The 24201-nt window shown below is 35.9% G+C and overlaps 1 protein-coding gene across 5 annotated transcripts in view; it reads left to right on the top strand.

Annotated features, from left to right (window-relative positions):
• The window catches only part of NOL4 (nucleolar protein 4), a 276911-nt gene that overhangs the window by 60583 nt on the left and 192127 nt on the right, over positions 1-24201 (top strand). For 2 of the 5 annotated variants that reach the window (XM_030925931.1, XM_010380524.2), the window contains exon 1: positions 215-388. The exons of the other annotated variants lie outside the window; for them this stretch is intronic. The gene's annotated coding sequence lies outside the window, so the exon portion shown is untranslated. Of the gene's footprint in view, positions 1-214; positions 389-24201 lie in introns of those variants that run through there. 5 annotated transcript variants of the gene reach the window in all.

Here is a 24201-nt window from a genome sequence, read left to right as displayed (position 1 = left end):
TGTTCTTAACCAGTGATCTCCCTGTAGCAAAATGCACAGATAATCAACAACCCAGTCTGACAGAAAACTTGTTGGGAGATTAAATCCTCAAGGAAGGAGCCCATAGCCCCGGAGGAAGACTGAGTGCATGTTTCCCTGAGTCTTTGAAGGCTCATCTCAGTAGTCCCACTGCTAGAATGTGCTCCGTTGTCATAGCAACACCATCTCCTGCTTCATACAGGAAAGATTAGCTCTTACTGTGCAGAGGAGAGAATTTAGGGGAAGTCAGACTAATCCCTGGGTGCACTTCGAGAGAAAGGTTGGACCTCGCCTGAGGGATACTGGATCTGCAATGATAGAATTGGCCTGCCACAGACATTGGTATTTAAGTTGAAGAGCAGAATTCACAGTAAGTGTCAGCTCCTCCAGAGTAGAATATTGATGAATGAGGTTTGTCTAAGTCTTGTTAAAGACTGTCCCACGAAGCAGTAGAATGACAGGAGGAGACTGATAAATGCCAATGTTTTCCTAGTTCAGTTGTTATAAGGTTTGACCAGATCAGAAACTTGAGGAAAAATTTTAGGTAGTTTTGAAATATCCATCTAAAATCTCAGGAGCATGGTAAAATCAGATAAGCAAAAAGAATGTATTATATGCTTTTGGCATTTAATGTATTTACCCTAGATTGTTGTGCATTTAAACCTAAAATTCCATAAAGAGAGAGAAAAAATATTCACGGAAAAATCTGTATGTGTAAGCAAGTTGTATTTCTTCAACACCAAAAGTGATGAAATTTCATTTTAGGTTTGTAAATGTCCTTTTTCAATTATGCATATATATTTTAAAAATCCATTTAGAAGTATGCAAGTGGTGTGGTTTTTTAGGTCATTATAACATGATGAAAAGGCATTTTTGAGGAAAGAGCAATTAATATAGCTATTCTGTCTGGTGCTGGTACTTCAACTTTTCAGCATAAGGCATGTGCAATGTGTATACCTTTCAGGAGTTTTTGTTGATTGCCTCAAATGGATTTTGTTCTGGGGGAATGTCTGTGTCTATATGGGTTTGTTTATTTTCTTTTCGCCTTTGGTTTGTACTTACACAATTCCTTCCATAATTTTTATGAGGCATATGATTTTTAGCTTAGAAGCTAGAAACCTTGTTATGGATTTAAAATTTTGATATTAGTATCTATTGTGTAGCTATCTAGTCTTTCAAAAACTTAATTACCTCAAAAGACACTTTAATCCACATACAAAATTGAACAGAATTTTTCCAAACTATGTAGATTTTACATATTATATTAATATATAACCCTTGTGTTTATGACTATCAGTGTGTATTCCCCTGAATGTATTTATTTTGTATTTTGTATTTAAAATAATTCATGATGAAAACTGTATCAGGCTACATCCATGATACATGATGTTTTTTAATTGTTTCCATCATGTCTACGCGTTGGTAACATATATTTAGAAACTGGGATTTTTTTCCCCTGTGTAAAATCCTGCTAGTAATGTACTACACACTACAAATAACATTACAGTCTATGCTAAATATAGCTATTATCATAAAAATATTTAATTGCCAATTGAAGTGTGCTGTTTTAATTTCTCAGAATAGAGAGACTTGGGTGTTGCTGCAAAAACAGAGCACAGATACCACATGCACTTCTTTTCCCTGAAACTTAATGCTAGAAGAGACCATAGGTCCTAGAGTTGAACAGGTATATTAAAATGTTAGATGAAATTATTATCTTCATATGTTAGGAAGTAAACACAAAACCAGAAAGGTCATACTTTGCTTAATAGCATTTAGGTTGTAACTATGCAGAACCTGGTACTCTTAAGAAAATGGAGACAAAGCAGGAAGTCAGGGAGTCCCTCTCAATGAATGATCATAAATTATTCCAACAACGTCTTTTTGGCGATTTCTGTTAGTAGTTCAGGACAGGACCCTTAAAATTACAAAAGGAAAGAGGTAATTGTGTTCCTTTTGTCCTCCCCAGAGAACAAACAAAAGTAGTTTATCTCCCTTCATAGACTTTAGGTAGAAAGGAGAGAAACCAATGACTTTATTTTAGGAAGAGTGAAACTTAGAGGGTCGCTGCATGATGCAGGGAGCAGAATTAACAAAATAGGACTAGTAAAGAAAAAGAATAGCTAAGAAAAAATGGGCACCATTTATTGAGAAAACAGAGTAAAGTATGTGTGTGTGTGTGTGTGTATATATATATATGATAATTAAATAATAAATTTTAAAAACATTCAGGGACTTAGCCAATTTATTACCTTAACCAAAGTTTTACAATAAGTATTGCTAATCAGTTAAAATAAAATTTTATGTTTCTTAGAATTCTCCATTCCCTGTCATCCGTGCTTATGTCTTTTGAAAATATAGTGGTGGCTGACCTAGACACAAATGGCTAGTCACCTGAAGACTGGCACGGATTCGTAATCTCTCTTAGGCAAATTTTTGTTTGGCCCCTCCTGCTCTCCTAAGGTATTGCTTGGTGAGGACTAGGTCATCCTCCATAGTCAGATTCTCTATTGAAAGGCAATGCTTCAGGAATCTGGGAAAGAACTTAATCTATTCTGAACTGGTCTCAGAGTTTGGAATCGCATTTGGAAAGTCCAGGAGTCATTTTAAGAGTAAAAATCTTCAGGTCACCAAGGTCTTCTGAAAGCTCTGGGATTGGTAGGTGATATGGAAATGGTCTGAATTTTTCCATGGGAAACCAGAGTACAGAAAAGGGCAAGAGGAAGGAATGGGCAGGAAATTTACAACAGAAACCTCAGCTAGGGAACACTCAACAAGCCAACACATAAAGCATTAATATGTATTTTCATAATGGTATAATGGTCTGTTAAATAAACTAAGGATAGTTTCTAAAACTGCCAATTGTGATTGATGGTTGATGTGTGTATTTTAAAATATATTGAAAAAAATATTATTCAGCACAAGAGGTAATACTGTAATATGAACATGTTTTGTATTAGCTTTTAAAAATCAAATTAATGTTTGATTTGACCATATTTGATTCAATACTATGCTACATTGTTAAGCTAGAAGGGCCACTTTAGAAAACGGTTAAATAGCAACAATTTCTCCTTTCTTTCTTAAATTTTGGGATTTATGCTGCCATGAAAATTTTGTCTCCATATGCTGTAAGTTTGACTTCATATGTCTCAGGAAAATTATGTAAGATGCTAAATTGATTTGTTTTCTTAAAGTTGCATGTAAGCAAATTGATAACGTGGTGTGTGGGGAAGATAGCCAGAGCAATTGTTGAAATTAGGTTGTAGAAAGAAAAGAATATCAGACTTGGATATGTTCTTTTGATGATATATACTTTCGAGGGCAGATAGGGATCAATGGGCATTTGTGAACCAGGAATGAAAAGTAGAAGCAGTGCTCTGCTAAGATGTATTTATTCTTCAAATGTTGAGTAAGGGTAATAGTTGGGGAAGGCGGTTAGGACTAAGAACCTAAACTAGCATAGAAATACTGGAAATTAAAAGTAGAAAATAAATGGAAAAGAAATCATAGGCATATAATCTATGGAATTTCATTTATTAATTTATTCAACCAAGATTTATTTGGCAGGCTAGGCTCATGGCAAGCAGTGACTCATGTTGGTTAGCCCAGCACTTTGGGAGTCTGTTGCAGAAGGATCACTTGAGGCCAGGAGTTCAAGATCAGCCTGGTCAACAGAGTGAGACTGTCTCAAAAAAATTTAATACAAAATGAAAGGTAATTCATTTGGCTTCATCCAAATAACAGATGAAAAGATAGATGATAAGAAGGACAGAGCAAAATGCTGATGTTCAAGATTTCATAAAAACAGTCTGGTGAGCATGACCAATAGAAAATTGTATTATTTTGTAGTGGGCAGTGTGGTAAAGTAAGCACAGAAGGTAGACTTGACCCACGACTGGGTAGCATTAAAGAAAGAACCTTCAAGACTGAAAATGCATGGGTGCCATTATAGACGTAGGAAAGTCAACAGAAAGAGAGAGTTTTTGAAGAGGGTAGTGGTGGTAATGGGAGGCAGGAACGAATTTGATTTTGGACATCTTAAGTTTGATCTTTAAGTCTTTAAAAGCATATATTGCATTTAATTATAATAGCTAACTTATACATAATGTAGATCATTTACAAATGTCTGTTTTAGATTACATTATTGCATAAAATTTCAAAGCATCTTTAACATTCATTGGACTACTCTATATGTTGTTTCCTCTGTAATGCTGGTGTTTATATACGTTGTTTCCTCTTTCATGCTGGTATATAGCATTTAGAGTATATGAAAACTTGTCATGTATTTTTCATTTAAAGTATACAAACTCCTAGTATAACAAAAAAATTGTCTTTTATTACTGGAGTCTGACAGTTCTAAAATTTAATAACTTTTAATTTGGGAACTTTTATATTTTGCTTTTGGCATTAATATATGGTAAAAATAAATTTGAGGCAAAGGAAAAAGTATATAGCTGAGTTTTGGGAAAAGCATTTTGTAGTAATTATCCAATTAGTTAAAGATAAAAGTTTTTATTTTCTTTTCATATAGATAATTGCTATAATTTTATATCATTGTGGTCCTGAAATGATCATAATTATAATAATTACAATAACAACCTTAACAATTAACAGTTGTTTGGTACTTTATAGTTTTTAATTGATGGAGAAATAAAACAATTCTAACAAAAGATCCCTCTGTACCTATTTAAAAGAAAGAGAGATAACACAATATTTTATGGAGTATATTAAGTGACATAAAAGTGACTATGAAGTCTGAACAGAATTTCATACACATACACAGTAAAGTGAGAAGAATGAGCAGTCACAACTTCTGTATCTTCTTGATAGATATGGATGCAATTCTTTTTATTTATCCCGTGAGAGAGACCCCTAAGCTAATTCTGGAGGTATACATTTATAGTTTTAATGGTCAGAAGTCCCCAGTCTTGAATTGGAAAGTCAAAAGTTTGGGCCTTTTATTCAGGCCTATATGTTTTTGAGAAGACACCCTAAAGAGGAAAACACGCTGAAGAGGGTATGATGAAGAGGCAACTGCCTCCCTGCTTCCAAGAAAACTTATCCTTTAACCCTTACGCTATGCACCTTTTAATTTACATTATCTCATTGAACTGTCACAATACTGTAAGGTACATACAATTGCTATTATGTCCCAGATTTATGAGTGAGGAAATTGATACTAAGAAAGATTGAGGAATATTTTTAAAGTTACATAACTAATAAACAGGGGCTGATTCCAGCTCATTCTGCACCTCACATTGTCATTTCTTAAGATGCATTGTAGAGAGTCATTCTTGTATCCTACAAGAAAAGGTAAAGAAAAAATGGTTTTTATTGTTTTTTCTTGGGTACCTATGTATAACTTTGATCTCTGTAAAAATAAGCAGATTATTGGTCATAGTCTGTTATCTCACAAAAACTCATCCTATTCTAGGAAGAGGAAAATTATAAAGATGATTGGAGCTTTAATAGGGAAACTACTATCATAGGATGCAAAAGATTATCCATTCGTCCATCTATACATGCATGCATACATATTTGCATACATACATTAATTCATTTATTTGTCATTCATTCAATGAGCATTTAATAAACCCCTACTATGGACCTACTTTTGCCAAAGCACACTGTAAGTACATGAAGAAAATCAGAGGCTTTCTCTCCCTTCAAAGATCATACTACCTTCCTTGATGTGGACGAGGTACTGGGCTAGCTACTCTTTAGACATGAACTCATTTATTTGAAACTCGTGTGCTGTAATGTAAATCCTACAGCTGCTCCTGTTCTCCCTGTAAGGAAACTAAGGCTCAGAGAAATTACATCCAAACCACACAGGTTGTGAATGACAGGACTGAGTTCTGATTATATGTTTTTCTGGCTGCAGACTCATGGTCTCAACCACAATGTGATTCAACCTGTTTCCCAAGTGTGAGAAATGTCATGATGAAGATTAGTGCAAGATATAGTGCTGGCAGAAAGGAGAATGTGAGGACAAGTTGGCAATGATAGTCTGGGAAGACTTTAGCACATGAGATTTCTCTTATTTGTAATATAGAGATAACTAGTTCATGGAATTGTTTGGGGAATTAAAGGAAATAACTAATATAAAGGAACTTGCTGCACTGGATGCTTAATAACTGAAAGCATCCACTCACTATCACTTATCTCCAATTTCAGTTTCAATTACTGGTCACATTTCTTTTTCTTGCCTTTCTTCCATCTTTGATTGGTATTTCAGAAGCATTTACTCTATGAATATACATTCTACCTCTCCTACCCTTTACTTAAAATTTTGGAATATGATTAAAGATCAACAGACAACTTTTCAACATTTGATCATTCATGTGAATCCACTGGGATTCATAATTGGGATAGGAATCGTGAACATATTCCTCTCAACTTTAGAAAATACCATCATGTTTCCTGGCACAGTTTAATTCTTTACTTGCAGATAGAAAGGGGTTTGGTGGGAGGGATGTCTTCAGAGTTTTTCGTCTGGGAGAGTGAGCCATCATTACTGGCTAGGGAGCTTGCCTTTTTGTGTATGTAGCCTTATTCAAAGATTTGATTGAATGGGTTGCAGAGAAGTGTATGAAAATTAGAGTAAGGAAAAGTGTATAGTCAGCTCTTAAAAAGAGTCAATGAGATCAATATCTGAGCCCAAACATCAGAATTTACTAAAATATATTCAAAACTTTGTATTTATAGAAAAAGTCTTCATTTTTTGCTCCTGACTTCATGCCTATGTATAATTTTATATTGCTGCTTGAACCTGTATTTTTGTAAATCACATGCATAACTTCATGCAACAGAAAACTGTTTAAAGATTATTATTTTGTGATAGAATAAATTATATCCCATACCTTTAGTAAAATCTATCTATAGCATTATAAACTGTAGCCCTGTATAATAAATACTAAGAACAATAATCAACATTATAATATGGCTAAATATGATTTGTAGAACAAACCCAGGGTGTATTTTAAAAGTAGAATAAGAAATTATCTTTGATTGATACTGTCTGTAACTTCCAACTTTGTCTAATATCGGTCACTCCAACTACGAAAACATTAAAACTTAAAAAGGAAGAAAAAAACTGAAATTCTATAATGCATTTCTAATGCTTTGAAAGAAGTTTAGAAATTTAGAAAATCCCAGAGGCCACGGCTTTATTAAAGAATGCTGCAAATGTGAATTCACTTCTTAGAAATTGCTTTAAGCATGTAAGAAATGTAAGGGTGATAACGAAGTGGGGTTTTTTTTTTTTTCCCCACTTTCGCTAATAAGGTCCCCATGGATAACTATTTCCCATATCAGGAAAGAGACATGTGCTTCCTTTAACATCTGCCACATAGAGGATATTAAGGATTTTCTTTGCCTTTAGTTCTTTCCTCTGTTTGCCATTCTTCACAGTAGGGAATGGGGGGAAAAGGCCCAAGAATGTGATTTTTTTCACTTAATTTTTGTTACAACTGCTCACCGCATTGTTCCCAAGTTCTTCTCTTAAGCTGAGAATTTTAACCTTTTACTTTAGCCTTGCTTCTTTTTGACCTCAAGACTTGATTTTCTTAGTGGCTCATCCTATCTTAAAATTTATGTCATAGTTTTTATCATCTCAAGAAAAGTAACAATGCTGGGACTAACATTACTAGTAACTCTCTTATTTTAAATATTTGGGTTCAGAGGAAATAGTAATTGAAAGCAAAATATGTGTTATTGGACCTGCAATAGAAAACTCGATTTATAATCTGGCATATTTTTTCATGATGTTTTTTCATCCTAGAATAGTTCTGATTATCAGACAAAATTATCTGGAGTGTTCCTTGCCAACTTAAATGTTCTCTGCACCCATTTCTAATATTTTGGAGAACAAATAGATCTTTTACTAATTTTACAATAAAAGGACACAAATACAAAATATATTTCTGACCAAGTTTATATGAACAATTTTCACATGGGATTGCCCTGAATTCTAGGCTGTATCATTGTCACCAGAGCATATCTCACATGGTTCTTTTCGTTGTTTATCCATCTCACATGGTTCTTTTCGTTGTTTATCCTCCATGATACCTAAGTTGGAAACACAAGGAGATTCCATTAAATGATAAAATTGACTCATTTTTCGTTGCTCTGCAGCATAGGAAAGTGGAAAGTACACAGAGTTTGGTTTAACACACTATCTCTGTTCATATCTCAGACCTCACCCTCTACAGTGGTTTGCTCACCCACGTACTAATGGGCTAAGAACCCCTGCCTCGCATGTTGTTTTATTTCAAAGTTCAATGGATTAATAAAGTATATTAATAAATGTACATTTATTTAAAAAATACATATTCATGATTGAAGCATTTTTCCTCAGGAAAATGGCTTCAATCACCTCAAAATAGCTTTATCCTCAAAATAGCTTCCATCACCAATATAAGATTAATAAAATATTACATATTCACGTGAAGCATATAGTCATGAAAAAATTCCAAAAAGTACCAAAATGTATAAAGAAAAAGGAAGGGTCCCCTGTTCTTCACTCCCAGTCTACTGTGCCCCCAGCAATAATCTCCATTAACAGTTTGGCATGTACCTTTCCAAACAAGAGAGATAAATAGAGCAATCAATAGTTTTTATTTAAAAATATAGTCACCAAAATTTTGGACACAGATGCTTCTCAACTTTCAATGTGATTGCATCTCAACAAATCTATTGTAAATTGAAAATATTCTAAGTCAAAATGGATTTGATATGCCCAAGGTACTTAACACCGTATCTTAGCCTAGCCTACCTTAAACATGCGCAGAATACTTACATTAGCCTACAGTTAGATGGAATTATCTAACATAAAGCTTGTTTATAATAAAATGTTGAGTATCTCATGTAATTTATTGAATGCTGAGCTGAAAGTGAAAAACAGAATGGTTGTATGGGTGCTCAAAGTACGGTTTCAACTGAATGTGTCTTGCTTTCACACCATCGTAAAGTCAAAAAATTGCTAAGTTGAACCATTGTAAGTCAGGAACCGTCTGTATATGTTTTTCATTTTTATCATGATTTTGAATCAGTTGTTGGAAAGAACATTTTGCCAATGTTTTGCTGATGTTTTCGTTGTGTTCAGCTGTTACTACAAAAGAACTAACAATTTACAGGCTAAAGAAAAGTGGGATGGGATTGACCACACACTTATTTTTTTGGAACCATTCATTAATTGTGGCAAGGATTTGCTGAAATGACGAGTAAATGCACATCTTAACTTTATACAGAAATGGAGGCTAAGCCAAATAAAGACTTGCTCTTAAAATATTGCTCTGCAAATGTCTGCAGAGCTGAAATGTGTAAATTAGAGATTCATTGAAGTCTGCTAGCCAAAAGTGAAAATGAAAGTGCTTTCAGCTTGCTAATTAATGCTGCATGTGGAATTTGCAGGGGGAAAAAAAAAACCACCCAGACCTATGAGCAAAAGTAGTGATCTGGTTGTCAAAAGAATTGTGTCTCATTCTATTATGCTACTGAATATGGAACCCTTAGTAATAAACCTGTCTTTTGTCCCCAGCGTAAATGCTTAAAATTAGGTGACATATTCTCTACCTTGTTATTGTGTGACAATAAGATGAGGGAAAAGAATATCCAAAATTGACCAAATTCCAGAATAAGACATGATATAACTATAATATATAGCTGTGATTTTAATGTTCTGATTTATATGTTGTTTGTACATTTTACATTTTGTTTCTTTTATGATACATAATACTTTACATACTTATGTGATACATGTAAGTATTTTTTACATGCATAGAATGTATAATGATCAAACCTGCTTATTGGGGGCACCCATCACCTTGACTATTTATCATTTCATCACCTTGAAAAGGGATAACATTTCAAGTTCTCTGATCTAGTTATTTTGAAATATACAGTACACTGTTGCTAATCGTAGTCACTTTAGCCTGTTATCAAACCTTAGAACTTATTTTTCTATCTAAACTGTAAGTTTATACCCATTCATCTACCTCTCTTCATTTTCCCTACTCATTCTAACACACTTACCCGCCTCTGGTATCTATCATTCTGTTCTCTATCACCATGATATCAAATTTTTTAGCACCTATATATGAGTGAGAACATGTGGTATTTATCTTATTATACCTGGGTTCTTTGACTTAACATAATGTCCTCCAGTTCCACCCATGTCACTGCAAATGACATGATTTCAATCTTTGTTATGGCCAAATCATATTCTATTATGTATATATACCATATTTTCTTTCATTTGTTTATTGATGGACACTTAAGCTGATTCCATATTTTTGCACAATAAACATGCTAGTGTAGGTATCCTGTCGATATACTGATTTCCTTTGGATGGACATCGAGTAGTAGGATTCCTGGATCATATGGTAGTTCTATTTTTAGTTTTTTGAGAAATCTCCATGCTGTTTTTCATAGTGCTTGTACTAATTTACATTCATACCAACAGCGTATAAGTGTTTGCTTTTCTCCACATCCTTGCCAACATCTCTTACATTTTATTTTCTGTGATAGCCATTCTAACTGGGCTAAGATGATCTCTCATTGTGGTTTTGATTTGCATTTCCCTGATCATTACTGATGTTAAGCATTTTTTCATATACCTGTTAACCATTTGTATGTCTTCTTGTGGGAATTGTCTGTTTATGTCCTTTGCCGAATTTTTAAGACATTATTTGGTTTTATATTGTTGAGTTGTTAGAGTTCTTTGTGTATTTTGGGAATTAGTCCCCTGTTGGATGAACAGTTTGTGCGTATTCTTCCCCATTTAACAGGTTGTTTCTTCACTTTGTAGTTTGTTTCCTTTACTGTGTAGTGCTTTTTAGTTTAATATAATATTATTTGTCTTTTTGTTTTAGTTTCTATGCTATTGAAGTCTTAGCTGTGAAGTATTTGCCTAGACCAGTCCTGAAATGTTTTCCTTATAGTAGTTTTCTTTTAGTAGTTTTATAATTTGGGGTAAGTTTAAGTCTTTAGTCCATCTTGAGTTGATTTTTATATATGGTGAGATGGATACAGTTTCATTCTTCTGCATATGAGTATTTAAATTTCCCTGTACATGTATTGAAGAGGGTGTCTTTCCCTAGTATATATTCTTGGTTTCTTTGTCAAAATTAGCTGGGTGTAAATATGAGGATTTATTTTGGGGTTCCCTACTCTGTTCCATTAGTCTATGTGTTTATTGTAATAACAATACCATGCTGTATTGGTTACTATTGCTCTGTAATATAATTTGAAGTCACATAGTATGATACCTCCAGCTTTGTTCTTTTTACTCAGGATTACTTTGGCTATTCTTCTCATTTTTGGTTCTATATGAACTTTAAGTTTTTTTATTTCTGTGAAAAATGACATTGGTACTTTGATAGGGATTGTGTTGAATCTGTATGTTGCTTTGAGTAGTATGGTCACTTAACAGTATTAATTCTTCCATTTCATGAGCATGGATATATTTCTTTTTTTTTTTTTTTTTTTTTTTTTTTTTTGAGACGGAGTCTGGCTGTGTCGCTCAGGCTGGAGTGCAGTGGCCGGATCTCAGCTCACTGCAAGCTCCGCCTCCCAGGCTTACGCCATTCTCCTGCCTCAGCCTCCCGAGTAGCTGGGACTACAGGCGCCCGCCACCTCGCCCAGCTAGTTTTTTGTGTTTTTTAGTAGAGACGGGGTTTCACCGTGTTAGCCAGGATGGTCTCGATCTCCTGACCTCGTGATCCGCCCGTCTCGGCCTCCCAAAGTGCTGGGATTACAGGCTTGAGCCACCGCGCCCGGCGGAGCATGGATATATTTCTATTTGTGTCCTCCTGTGTTATTTTAATCAGTGTTTTGCAGTTTTCCTTGTAGAGACCTTTCACTTCCTTGGTTAAGTTTATTTCTTGGGATATTTTGTAGCTATTGTAAGTGGAATTGCCTTCTTGATTTCATTTTCAGCTATTTCACTATGATGTACAGAAATGCTACTGATTTTGGTATGTTCATTTTGTACTCTGCAGCTTTACTAAATTTGGTTATTAGATATAATCGTTTTTTGGTAGAATCTTTGGTTTTGCTAGATATGTCATCTGCAAAGAGAGACAGTTTTACTTTTTGTTTTTGCAATTTTGATGCTATTTATTTATTTATTTATTTATTTTTTAAGATCGAGTCTCACTCTGTTGCCCAGGCAGGAGTACAGTGGCACAATCTTGGCTAACTGCAACCTCCACCTCTCAGGTTCAAGCAATTCTCCTGCCTTATCCTTCTATAATCCTGAGTAGCTGGGATTATAGGTGTTTGCCACCACGCCCTGCAAATTTTTGTATTTTTAGTAGAGACGGAGATTCACCATATTAGCCAGGCTAGTCTTGAACTCCTAACCTCAAGTGATCCACCCACCTCAGCCTCCCAAAGTGCTGGGGTTACAGACGTGAGACACTGTGCCAGGCTGATGCCATTTATTTATTGCTATAGCCTGATTGCCTTGGCTAGAACGTCCAGAAATATGTTGAATAGGAATGATGAAAGTGAGCATCCTTGTCTTGTTTCATATCTTAAGGAGAAAGCTTTCAACCTTTCCCAGTCAGTATGATGTTAACTGAGGGTTTGTTGTATACAACTTTTATTATGTTGAGGTATGGTCCTTCTGTGCCTAATTTGTTGAGGGCTTTTACTATGAAGTGAGGCTGAATTTTATCAAACGCCTTTTCTGCATCTTTTGTTTTTTTCCCTTCATTCTGTTGATGTGATGCATTTTCTTTTTATTGATTTGGTACATGAAACCACCCTTGCATCCCTAATATAAATCTCACCTGCTCATGGTTTATTATCTTTTTGATGTGCTGTTACATTCTGTTGATTAGTATTTTGATGGGGATTTTTGTATCTCTGTTCATCATGAATATTGGCCTGTAGTTTCACTATTTGTCAAATCTTTGTCTGGTTTTGGTATCAGGGTAATATTGGCCTTATGGAATGAGTTAGGGAGAATTTCCTTCTCTTTGATTTTTTTGGAATAGCTTGAGGATTAGTATTATTTCTTCTTTATATCTTTGGTAGAATTCATCAGTGAATTTATCTGGTCCTGGTCTTTGCTTTGTTGGAAGATTTTCATTACTGATTCAACCTCACTACTCATTACTGATCTGTTCAGGTTTTCTCTTTGTTTCTGATTCAATTTTAGTAGGATGTATGTTTCCAGAAAATTATCCATTTCCTATAAGGTTTTTGGTTTGTTAGCATATAGTTGTTCATAACAGTGTCTGATGATCTTTTGTATCTCTGTGGTATCAGTTGTAATGTCTCCATTTTCATTTCTGATTTGTTTAAAACTTGAGTCTTCTATCTTCTTTTCTTGGTTAGTCTAATAATTTATTAGTTTTGGTTATTTTTTAAGAGCTAACATTTGGTTTTATTGTTTTTTATATTGTTTGTTAGTCTCTATTTCATTTAGTTCTGCTCTAAACATTATTTTTTTTCCTTTTGCTATTTTTGGGTTTAGTTTATTCTTGCTTTTCCAGTCCCTTGGGGATCATCATTAGATTGTTCATTTGAAATCTTTCTACTTTTTAAATGTAGGCATTTATTGCTATAATATTCCCTCTTAGTACTGTTTTTGCTATATACCATGAGTTTTGGTATATTATGTTCCCATTTTCATTTGTTTCAAAAAATTTTTTAATTTCCAACTTAATTTCTTTATAACCCAGTGGTCGTTCAGGAGCATACTGTTTAATTTACAAGTATTTATGAGTTTCCAAAGTTTAACTTGGTGTTGATTTTTAGTTTTATTCCATTATGGTCAGAGAAATACTTGTTATAATTTGTAATCTTTCAAATATTTTTAGACTTGCTTTGTGGCCTAACATATAGTAGCTCCTGGAGAATATTCTACGTGTTGAGAATAGGACGTATTCTGCAGTTGTTGAATAAAATGTTATATTAAATGTCTGTTAAGTTTCCTTGGTCTAATGTGTAGTTTAATGTTTCTTTGTAGATCTGTCTAGATGATCTGTGTAATGCTTAGAGTAGGGTGTTGAAGTCTCCCGCTATTCTTGCTTTAGAATCTATTGCCATATTTAGACATCTTTAGATCTAGTAATATTTGCTTTAATGAATCCGGGTGCTCCAGTGTCAGGTGCATATATATTTAGAATGTTTATATCCTTTAGCTGTTTTATCATTTTATCATTATAAAATGACCTTCTTTGTCCTTTTTTTTTTCCTTTTTAGTGTTTTTGACTTTAAGTACATTTTATGTGATATAAATATAGCTATTCCTGCTCACTTTGGGACTGTTGTTGCTTTTTTTGGGGGGGGTGGTGCGGCAGGGTCTTACTCTGTGGCACAGGCTGGAGTACAGTGGCATAATCTCTGCTCACTACGACCTCCACTTCCTGAAATTCAAGTGATTCTCATGCCCCAGCCTCCTGAGTAGCTGGGACTACAGGTGTGCACCACTACGCCCAGCTGATTTTTGTAATTTTAGTAGAGAGAGGGTTTTGCCTTGTTGGCCAGGCTGGTCTCGAACTCCTGGCCTCAAGTGATCCACCCGGCTTGGCCTCCCAAAGTGCTGGGATTACAGGCCTGAGCCACCGTGTCTGGCTTCACTTTTGGTTTTCTTGTGTGGAATATCTTTTTCCATCCCTGTACTTTCATTCTATAATGAATCTTTACAGGTAAAGTTTATTTTTTGTGGGCAGTTTGTAGTTGGATTATTTTAAAAATTCACTCTGCAAGTCTATGTCTTTTAGGATGAGAATTTAATTCATTTACGTTCAAGCTTGTTACTGATGTGTGAGATTTTTTTCCTGTCATACTGTTATTTTCTGGTTTAGTATATTCTTTATTCCCTTACTTTTTCCTCATTTGTGTCTTTGCTTTACCAGTGATTATTAGTTACTATGTGTTTTCATGATGGTAAATGCTGTCCTTTCACTACTGGGTTGGGGACTGCCTTGAGCATTTCTTGTAGGGAGAGTCTAGTGCTAATGAATTTCCTTTGCTTTCAATTGTCTGGGGAAAATTTTATTTCTCCTTCATTAATGAGGGATAATTTTGCTGGGTATAGTATACTTTGTGATTTTTTTTTTTTCATTTTAGCACTTTGAATATGTCATCCTATTCTTTCCTGGCCCATAATGGATTTCTGCTGAGAAATCCATTAGTGTAATGGAGTGTTCCTTTATAGGTGACCACATGCTTTTCTCTTGCTGTGTTTAGAATTCTCTATCTTTGACTTAAGATAGTTTGATTATGATGTGCCATGAAGATCTTGTTGCATTTTATCTGTTTGGGGATCTCAGAACCTCCTCTATCTGAATGTCTAAATCTCTTCCTAAATTGGGGAGTTTTCATTTATTATTCTATTTAATAAGTTATTGAATGCTTTAATTTTCTCTTTGCCTTGTGGGACTCCCATAATTTTAATATTTGATTGTTTTATGGGTTTATCATATGTCACAAAAACTTTGCTCATTCTTTTTATTCTCTTTATTTTTTTCTGACAAGGTTATTTCAAAAGACCTGTCTTCAAGTTCTGGGATTTTTTTCTTCTGCTTGATCTAGTTTATTGCTGAAGCTTTCAAATGTATTTTTTATTTTATTCAAATAATTATTCAGTTCTAAAACTTCTGGTATTTTAAAGTAATATCTATCTGTTAAATTTTCATTCAAGTCCTGAATTGCTTTTTCTGATTTCTTTGTATTGTTTTTCAGATTTCTATTGTAACTCACTGAGGTTCTTTAGAAGCAATAATTTAATTTCTTATTCTGGGATTTCATGAATTTCTTTCTGATTGGGATCTATTGCTGGAAAAATATTATGTCCCTTTAAAGGTGTCATACGTTTTTCCTTTTGCATGTTTCCTGTGCCCTTACATTGGTATCTCTGCATCTACTATATAGTCATTTCTTCCAAATTTCTGAATTTGCTTTCATCATGGAGGACTTTTTCCTGAATATGTACCTATGGTGTTGGTTGAGTAGGGCACTTTGGCTTGGATTTTAGATGTGTGCAGTAGTGTAGTTTTTGTAAAACTTCTTTGGCTGTAAACATCATCAGTAGTATCTGTGATTTTCCTAGTGGCTTAGGGTGCGATTGCTATTAGAGGCTGTGATGAAGTTTTTCTGTGGGCTAGAATGCCAGGAAGGCCAGTCTTTAGGCCCCGTGGTGGCAGCAATGGGCTGAGATGCCTGTCCTTGGGTCCCAGAGGGGTGCATCCTGGTGTTAGTTGGTTCAGGTAAACCGATTCTTGAGCCTCCAGGTGGCTTACTCCAATTCTGGTAGATAGCAGTGGGCCAGGTGGGTGGGTTCTCAGGTCCCTGGGCAGCTAGCATGGCAAGGGTGAAGGTAATAGGACAACTATCTGGGTCCCACATGGTGAGTGCTTATATTGGCAGTGGGACTGTGATGAGCTAAGTGGGCCGGTCTCAACACTCACAGGTGCTATGTGCAGATAGATGCCAACTGTGGTGGTAGCTGGTGGGTAGCAGGAGAAGTGTTCATGTGCATTGGTGGTGGACTGGGCTAAGCAATCTCTTTGCCTCCAGACTCTGTGCTCTGGGATGGGAAAAGTTGGGCAACACTGGGCCAGATGAGCTCATCTTCTGGCCTCCTGATGGTGTGTGTGAGTGTCAGCATGGTAGGCAGGGGTGGGGTGATCCCCAGGCCACCATCATAATGCTTAGGTTGTGGGCAGCAGTGGTTATGCTGCAGTCCTGCCACTGGATAGGGTGGTGCTACCTTCAGTGGCAGCAGCCGAGCCTGGTGGCTGGGGAATGTGCACACCACTTGCACCCAAGCTTTAGTAGAATTCATACCTAAGTCCTGCTGTCGTAGCTAGCTTCTTGCTTGCACTTTCTGTGTGCTTTCCCCTTAGACACAGTAATGTTTGGTGGTTGCTCACACCTAAGTCCCAGAGGCAAGAGCCAGGGCTTGTCGAGCACCTCAGCTGCAGCACCACTGGAAAGCGGAAGAGTGCAATGTGTTGCCACTGGCGCTCTAAAGTGGTAGCTTGTTGGAGCCCCTTAGATCTCCGGGTGTTTTTGGGACCCAGTGTGAGCCCTCTCTCTGGGGCAGTGCCATTGTAAGATCTCCCAGCAGCTCCCTTTGTTGGTTTCAGGACCTATGAAGAGTCAAAGGGCTTTCCTGTGGCTCAGATTGCCACAGTCCATGGTGGAAATGTGGACTGTTGAAGGTTTCTCACTTACTCTTTCCTTGTATTGAGGAGTCTCTCTTGGTATCTGGCACCTAGTTGATTTCAGGTGAGCAGATGCCTTTCTTCCTTCTCCTTTAGGTAGTTGCTGTCACTTTCGTATTGAATTTTAGCATTTTCTCTTGGATAATATAAAATATCTACTCACTATCTTGGTTCTTCTTAGTGAAGGAGGCAAGTATAAAATGCCTCTAGGCAACCATCTTGAAGCTCCTCTACAAATTTTTTATGAGGGTCTACCAAATCAACAAGAAATTAGTGGCTTATTGCTGGTCCTCAAAACTCAGTTACTTATCTATGGCAAGATATGTATGGGACTTGGAAACAAGCAGTGATATATCTGTTGAATCTAATAATAAATGGGCTTGGATTTTGCATGTCTTTTCTTTACATTTCATGTTCAAAGTTGTTGCTTTTGTTTTGTTTTATTTTGTTTTACAAACTGCTTATCCATGATAAATTAGAAACACAAGACTGGACTCTTCATCACGGAGAGTTTGAGAAGCACTGCAGTAGGCGCTAGATACAACAGAGAACAAAAACAGACCTAGCCTGCTCTCTCAGAGCTTGAGTCCTGGGAGACACCCAGATATTAATCAAATAACAACTCCCCAGTGATTTTGGTATTCAAACTGAGATAAGTGCCCTTCCTGAACGACTCTTCTCCTCTCTCCACACCCCCCCTTTTATTTTCTCATCCATTCTACCCCCTTGTGATCCCCTATCCTGCCACCTCTTTACCCATTCATCTCTCCTCTCCCTCCCTCCCCCCAGCATGACTTGTTCTCCCTATTGTCAACCTTAATCTTTTATTGTTTTTTACATATTTTGATTTTTATATCTGACAAACTGTCAATTTAAGCAATTGAGTAAATAATCATCTTTTAAAATTTTATTTTTAATTGACAATAATCACACTTATGAGGTACACAGTGATTTTTTCCATATATAGTACATGTAGAATAGATCAAAGTAATTAGTATATCCGTTATCTAAAGCATTTATTATTTCTTGGTGTTGAGAACATTCAATATGCTCCTTCTAGCTATTTGAAACTATACATTATTATTAACTGCAGTCATCCTAGAGTGGTATAGAAAACTAGAACTTATTTCTCCTATCTAGCTGTAATTTTGTATCCATTAATAAATGTGTCTCCAATCAACAAATACAAAGCTATTTCAATATTCCAATGTTTGAAGAGTATGATATTCTCTTTGATTACCAAACAGTATATTCCTATATCCCTTTTCCTTTGTTCCTTCCTCCTTTCCTTCCTTTCTTCCATCCTTCTATTGAGGAATTTACTTAGAATCTCTTGAGCCCTAGATATGTGGCGAAGATTAGGCCAGAAGAAAATATAAGCAAAAGAAATAAGAGAATTTGAATTCATGATTCTTTGAATATTTAACCTAGTTATGCTGTGTCTTAGGATGCAATTTCCTTGCATGTATTCTTTAAAAAGGAGTAGAGGTTAACATGGCTTTTGAAAATTATTTAGAATATCAAATATAATTGGCACTGCTCATTTTTCTAAAAGCCCAAAAATATAATCAAAATGGAATTTTATTTAGATCAGTACTTTACTTTGACTTTAAGATAGGACTTCTTATATAAATGAAGAAACAGTTTATTTTCTGAAGCATAGAATCACTGAATTATAGTACATTTCACATTACTTAATAACATTTGTAAGTAACAGTTGAAGTGATTTGTGTGTGAAAAGTTGTGGAAGTTTTTCCCAGTTTAATTTATTAGTTTATTTTAGTATTTGTCACTATATTTATTATTGAAAATTGGTTATTATATTGTATTGGTTGTATAAAATAGTACTTTAAGGAAAAATTATTTGAATAGAATTTTAAAAATCTCACCTCTTGACTTTGTATTATCTAGAGAATAATGCTCAATCCACACTATAAAGCATCTAAACATTTCATCAGAAAACTAGAGATATAGAGCATAGTATCCAATAAACAGAAACTTTCTACGCCCTCAGAGATGTTCATGTATGGCATGGTTTCCTCCCATGGCAAGTGTTCGCAGTATCATCAGAGAATTGGGAGACATAAGCTCATAGCCTGGAAAGGCACACGGTGGAGAGAAAATGCCACAGATTATGGAGTCAGCTGCCCCTGAGTGTTAAGTGTGCTTTGGCACATAGACCATCTGGAGAAAACCATTCAGTCAGAAGCCCAGGATATGCCCCTGTGACATTAGATAACCTGGGCTTGCTTTGAGGATTGATAAATTAGTACCAAAATATAATTTTTAATTACTCTTTAATGGCACATAGTATCTACTAATTAAATAGTAAAATTTTTATGTGTGTGAGCTACTTCAAACAATTAGGGCACAAGGGTGTCAATTTTTGTAAGAATGATGTGTCCCAATAAGGGAGACAGTGATTTAAGGACCCAAGACTAGAATGTGCAGAACAACTAGGCCATAAAGAAACCTCACTGAGTTTCATACTGAGACATTATATAGTTTATTGTCCAAACCAGGATATATTTGAGAGCCAAAGGAGGGCATGGTTAATAATTATACTGAAAGAATAACTGTACACCAAGACTGTGTAAGGTAGACCCCACACAGTTCCCTTATCTTTTATGTTTCTACATGTCTCCCTGCTTTGGCTTTCTCTGATGAATTTGGCTCAAGAGATTCTAAATAAATTCCTCAATAGAAGTATGGAAGAAAGGAAGGGGAGGAGGAAGGGACAGAGGAAAAGAGATATAGGCATATACTCTTTGGTAATCAATGAGAGAATAGAATACTCATCAAATTGGAAGTATTGAAAGAGTTTTGTATTCAACATGGACCCCTGTAACTTCTCTAGCCCAGCGCTCCCCTACCACTTTTACTTCTGCTACAGCTACTAACCATGTTAGTAGTTTCAGCTTTTCAAATTTTACCATGCAAACGAATCTTCTGGGAGTCTGGTTAAAATGCAGATTCTGATTTAGTAGTTCTGGGGTAAAGTCTCTGATTCTGTATTTCTAAATTCACTGGTCGTTTTGATGTGGTCATTGGCCCACACCTTGAGAAGAAAGTGTTAGTTCAAATTCCAAGAGATGAAATCCCTTGGCCTAATTCACTTTTCTGGTTTGGCCGCATTGGCTATGTGTTTGACTTGTTTGACGGCCCTTCGGTCAGGTGCCTGCCTTGGCAGTTTCAGCCTGGAGTAGTTGTGTGGCTATCAGTGCAGTAGGATGTTGGCATGTTAATTTGTACTAGAAGGGAGCATAGAAATGAGATGTATACAATCAAATGATATACTCAATGTAATTCATTGTTCTGTTTAGTTTAATTGCATGGATAACCACTGAGGAAGAATCCTGAAATGTGCCATCAACAGTGAACACTCTGAATCAGGGGCTTGGAAGCTCAGTAAATGTTCTCTCTTTGGCTTAAGTAAAGAAACAGGGATTTTCAAAATAGAATCTACTGTGCTTTATCCAAGGAAAGATTTTATAGATGGCCATGCTTATGTGACATTGGTGTAGCAGCATAAAACATGGAATGGGGTTGAGGGGAGGTACTATAACCAGCTCTTGATTAATTCGTAGTAATCACATTGTAAGAGCTCTTAATTTGACATTATTCAAAGAGTTTAAATTGACACAGTTAGTACAGTAACAGATTAGTTTTTCTTAATGGTCAACAAAGACAGATTTTTAAATTTTGATTTGATGAGAATTCAATGTTTTATTATGACAGAAACAGTTTACATGAAAATGAGTATATATACCACTACTATGAAAAGGATACTCATTATCTGGGAATCCTTTCTATTCTTAGTAGTGTTTTTTCCTCAAACTAGTCTGACATTACTTCTTGGCTATACTCTTACTATAACAAAAATAAAATATCCACAAAAACACAATGTTTTCCCTTCTTTCATTGATTTTTTAAATTATATTTTCTTTTTTTTTTTTTTTTTTTTGAGACGGAGTCTCACTCTGTTGCCCGGGCTGGAGTGCAGTGGCCGGATCTCAGCTCACTGCAAGTTCCGCCTCCCAGGTTTACGCCAATCTCCTGCCTCAGCCTCCCAAGTAGCTGGGACTACAGGCGCCAGCCACCTCGCCCGGCTAGCTTTTTTTGTATTTTTTAGTAGAGGCAGGGTTTCACCGTGTTAGCCAGGATGGTCTCGAACTCCTGACCTCGTGATCCGCCCATCTCGGCCTCCCAAAGTGCTGGGATTGCAGGCTTGAGCCACCGCACCCAGCCTTAAATTATATTTTCATTTGTGACTTGCTGTATATACTGCTTCTGCTTTATGCAAAGAAGTATTAGAGTAAGGTCCTCACTACCTATGACCATTTGGGAAAATATGACCTACATGCATGAAAAAATTAGTGTATAATACAATATAAAAGTTTTGGGCTATGAAAATCATGATTTTAGAAAATAGAATAAAGGTGGTTTTGAGTCATTAATTTATAGCTTTAGGCATTTGCTGAATATCTGCTATACACAAAGCATAATGCTGGCTTCAAGGCACACAGCAATGAAGAAAAGTCTAGCCTCTGTCCTCCACCTGTTTGTAATTTAGTTGATTTGCTCCTCAGAGGAAGAGATGTTCTCCTTAGAGGGTTATTTCTCCTTCTCTGGTACCTCCACACATCAACCCCCAACAATTATCACTTAATTTTTGATAATTCCCAGGATATTTCTTGCTAATCCCATGATTCCTGACCCCAGAATCCTTTACCAAATACCTATTCTCCAACCCACATGAGAGCTGCCTACTATTGAGCTTGTTCCAAGCCACTATCATTATCACCTTTCATCATCTTTCTCCTCTCTATCCTCCTCTCTGTTCTTTGCTCCTGAGTTTACTTTCTTTATATTCTACTATTTCTATAATCCAACTCTTTCTAAAGCCTGCCTTCATTGAGAGACAATATAACATAGAGGAAAGAATGTGGAATGCTACACATGTCATTAAGTTCTAGTATTGCCATTAATTCATCATAAATGAAAAGTTAATTCATTTTCTTCCCCAACATAACATAGCATCTGTCTTTTTCAGGCTTTTCTCACAATACCCAGACATGTGTTTCCTGCTGAGATATACCAGTAGAATTTAGATGGAAGTTTATTTTGGAATTAGGAAACCACTTTCTAATACTATGTTTGTCACCAAAACTTTTATTGATTTTTCATTCTTTAAGATGTCGATAACTTCAGTGCAAGAGAGAGAAACAGTAAAGGGAGCTGGGTGAAATTATCTTGTATATTAAATAATGAATTTATATTATTAAAAAATTATAAAATATCATCTATAATAATATCAAAGTTTTCAGAAAAAGTCTTGAGGCTAAAGGAAAGGAAATTGTATCAGTTGGGATTGGGATCTAATCTGGAAAGTGGAGCCCATTCCATGACATCCATTAGGAAAATTTAACACTAGGCACTCACAGTGGTGTTTGAAGAGCTAAAAAGCCAAGCAGGGGTTCGTGAAGTAACTCAGGAATTGATAACAGAAAGAGGTGGCTCCCATAGTTAGCAGTGGAAGGGCCAGGGAGGATATTACTAGATATTACTGGAGCTCAAGCCCAGAGCTCCTACATGGGAATCAGATTAGCAAAAGAGGCTTCTTAGCAGGAACTAGGGCATAGAGGATATACTCCCCATGCTGGAGATGGGTATACTGCCTGAACCAGAGAGGGTGTGTGCATGGGGAGGGAGGAGGGCATAACCAGTTATTCTCTTTTTGTCCTATTATTCATCTCTGCCAGTGTCTCTCATTGTCTAAACCCAGTCATAAGGCACTAGGCAAGAAAACCTAGGAAATACAATTTGCAATAGAAGGAGAACAGATCTGAGAACAAACCAGCCAGTGACCATTGTAACAGATAAGGGAGCATGTATTGTGAATCCTTACAGAATAATTATTTTAGGATGTATTTGTTCTGTAAATCCAAGAAGAGGTTTGTAGCTCAGGCTTCTTGCTGTCTCAGAATATTGACAATAAGAAATTCAGATTCATCACTGAGTAGTCCCGGCTCACCCATTACCATAGGGAGAAGAACTGTTGAAGGGCAGTGGTAGGAGAGTTTAGGAGAATACCTAAATGAGTGTACATTCTAATCATTCACCTCTAAGTTTCTTTAAAAACATGAGTACTTAATAGGTCTAAGATGATCACAGGGTTTCTCTCTCCACACACACTCCCAAAACACAATACACTTTACCTGCTTGCTAATGGCTGAAAATATCAAGAGAAAAAGCCTTTCATTCCACAATTAGACATAAAAGGTTTAAATTACAAGTACCTAGTGGAAGTAACATTTTTTCTGTGAGGGAATTTCAGATAAAGGATAATCAATCAATCAATCTGTCAATCCATTACTCAGTAAAATGACATACAGAGAGCTGGTGTGCACACAAATAGCTAGAGAATTAGCAATCAAGAGGGGAAGGAGAACGTGCAGGACCCAGAGGACACACTTTGATGGTTTTGACAATTCTTCCCAGGGTGATACTCTTTACCTGCTATGTGAGCAAAACTTTTGACAGTGACTTCAGCACATGTGAACGCTTATGTGATAGGCAGCTCTACTCTGTAAGGAGAGTAAAGATTCTTGATTTTCCAAACATACGCTTGACCCAGGTAAAGACTTTCTCTTCCAGGAGTTTGTTAACCAAGGTAATTAAGTTTATCCTTTTCCCCCAAATAAGATTTTTAGCTCCTTAGTTACACATTTATCTTTAAATTATTTGGGAGAGATCATATCCTTTCATGAATCTTTTTAAAAAATGGGGCCATTCTGGCAGTATTTTTGTTTATTAGTTTTGATAAATGGAAAAAAATATTTGACTTTTGGCTTCTTTTCCTGAAATTTTCCCAGATTTTTATAAAATGAGATTAAAATATCCTCAGATTCAGCCTCACTGAATCCAGAATTTAGGGCTGTTAGTCATTTTTAGTTCTGTTGCTATCCACAGTTGCCTCCTTTAATTGCATATTCCA

This window comes from Rhinopithecus roxellana, chromosome 21 (assembly GCF_007565055.1).
Source record: "Rhinopithecus roxellana isolate Shanxi Qingling chromosome 21, ASM756505v1, whole genome shotgun sequence".
Classification (NCBI taxonomy): Eukaryota; Metazoa; Chordata; class Mammalia; order Primates; family Cercopithecidae; genus Rhinopithecus; species Rhinopithecus roxellana.
The sequence above is the reverse complement of the archived record's forward strand: the minus strand, read 5'-3'. Positions and strand labels throughout refer to the sequence as shown.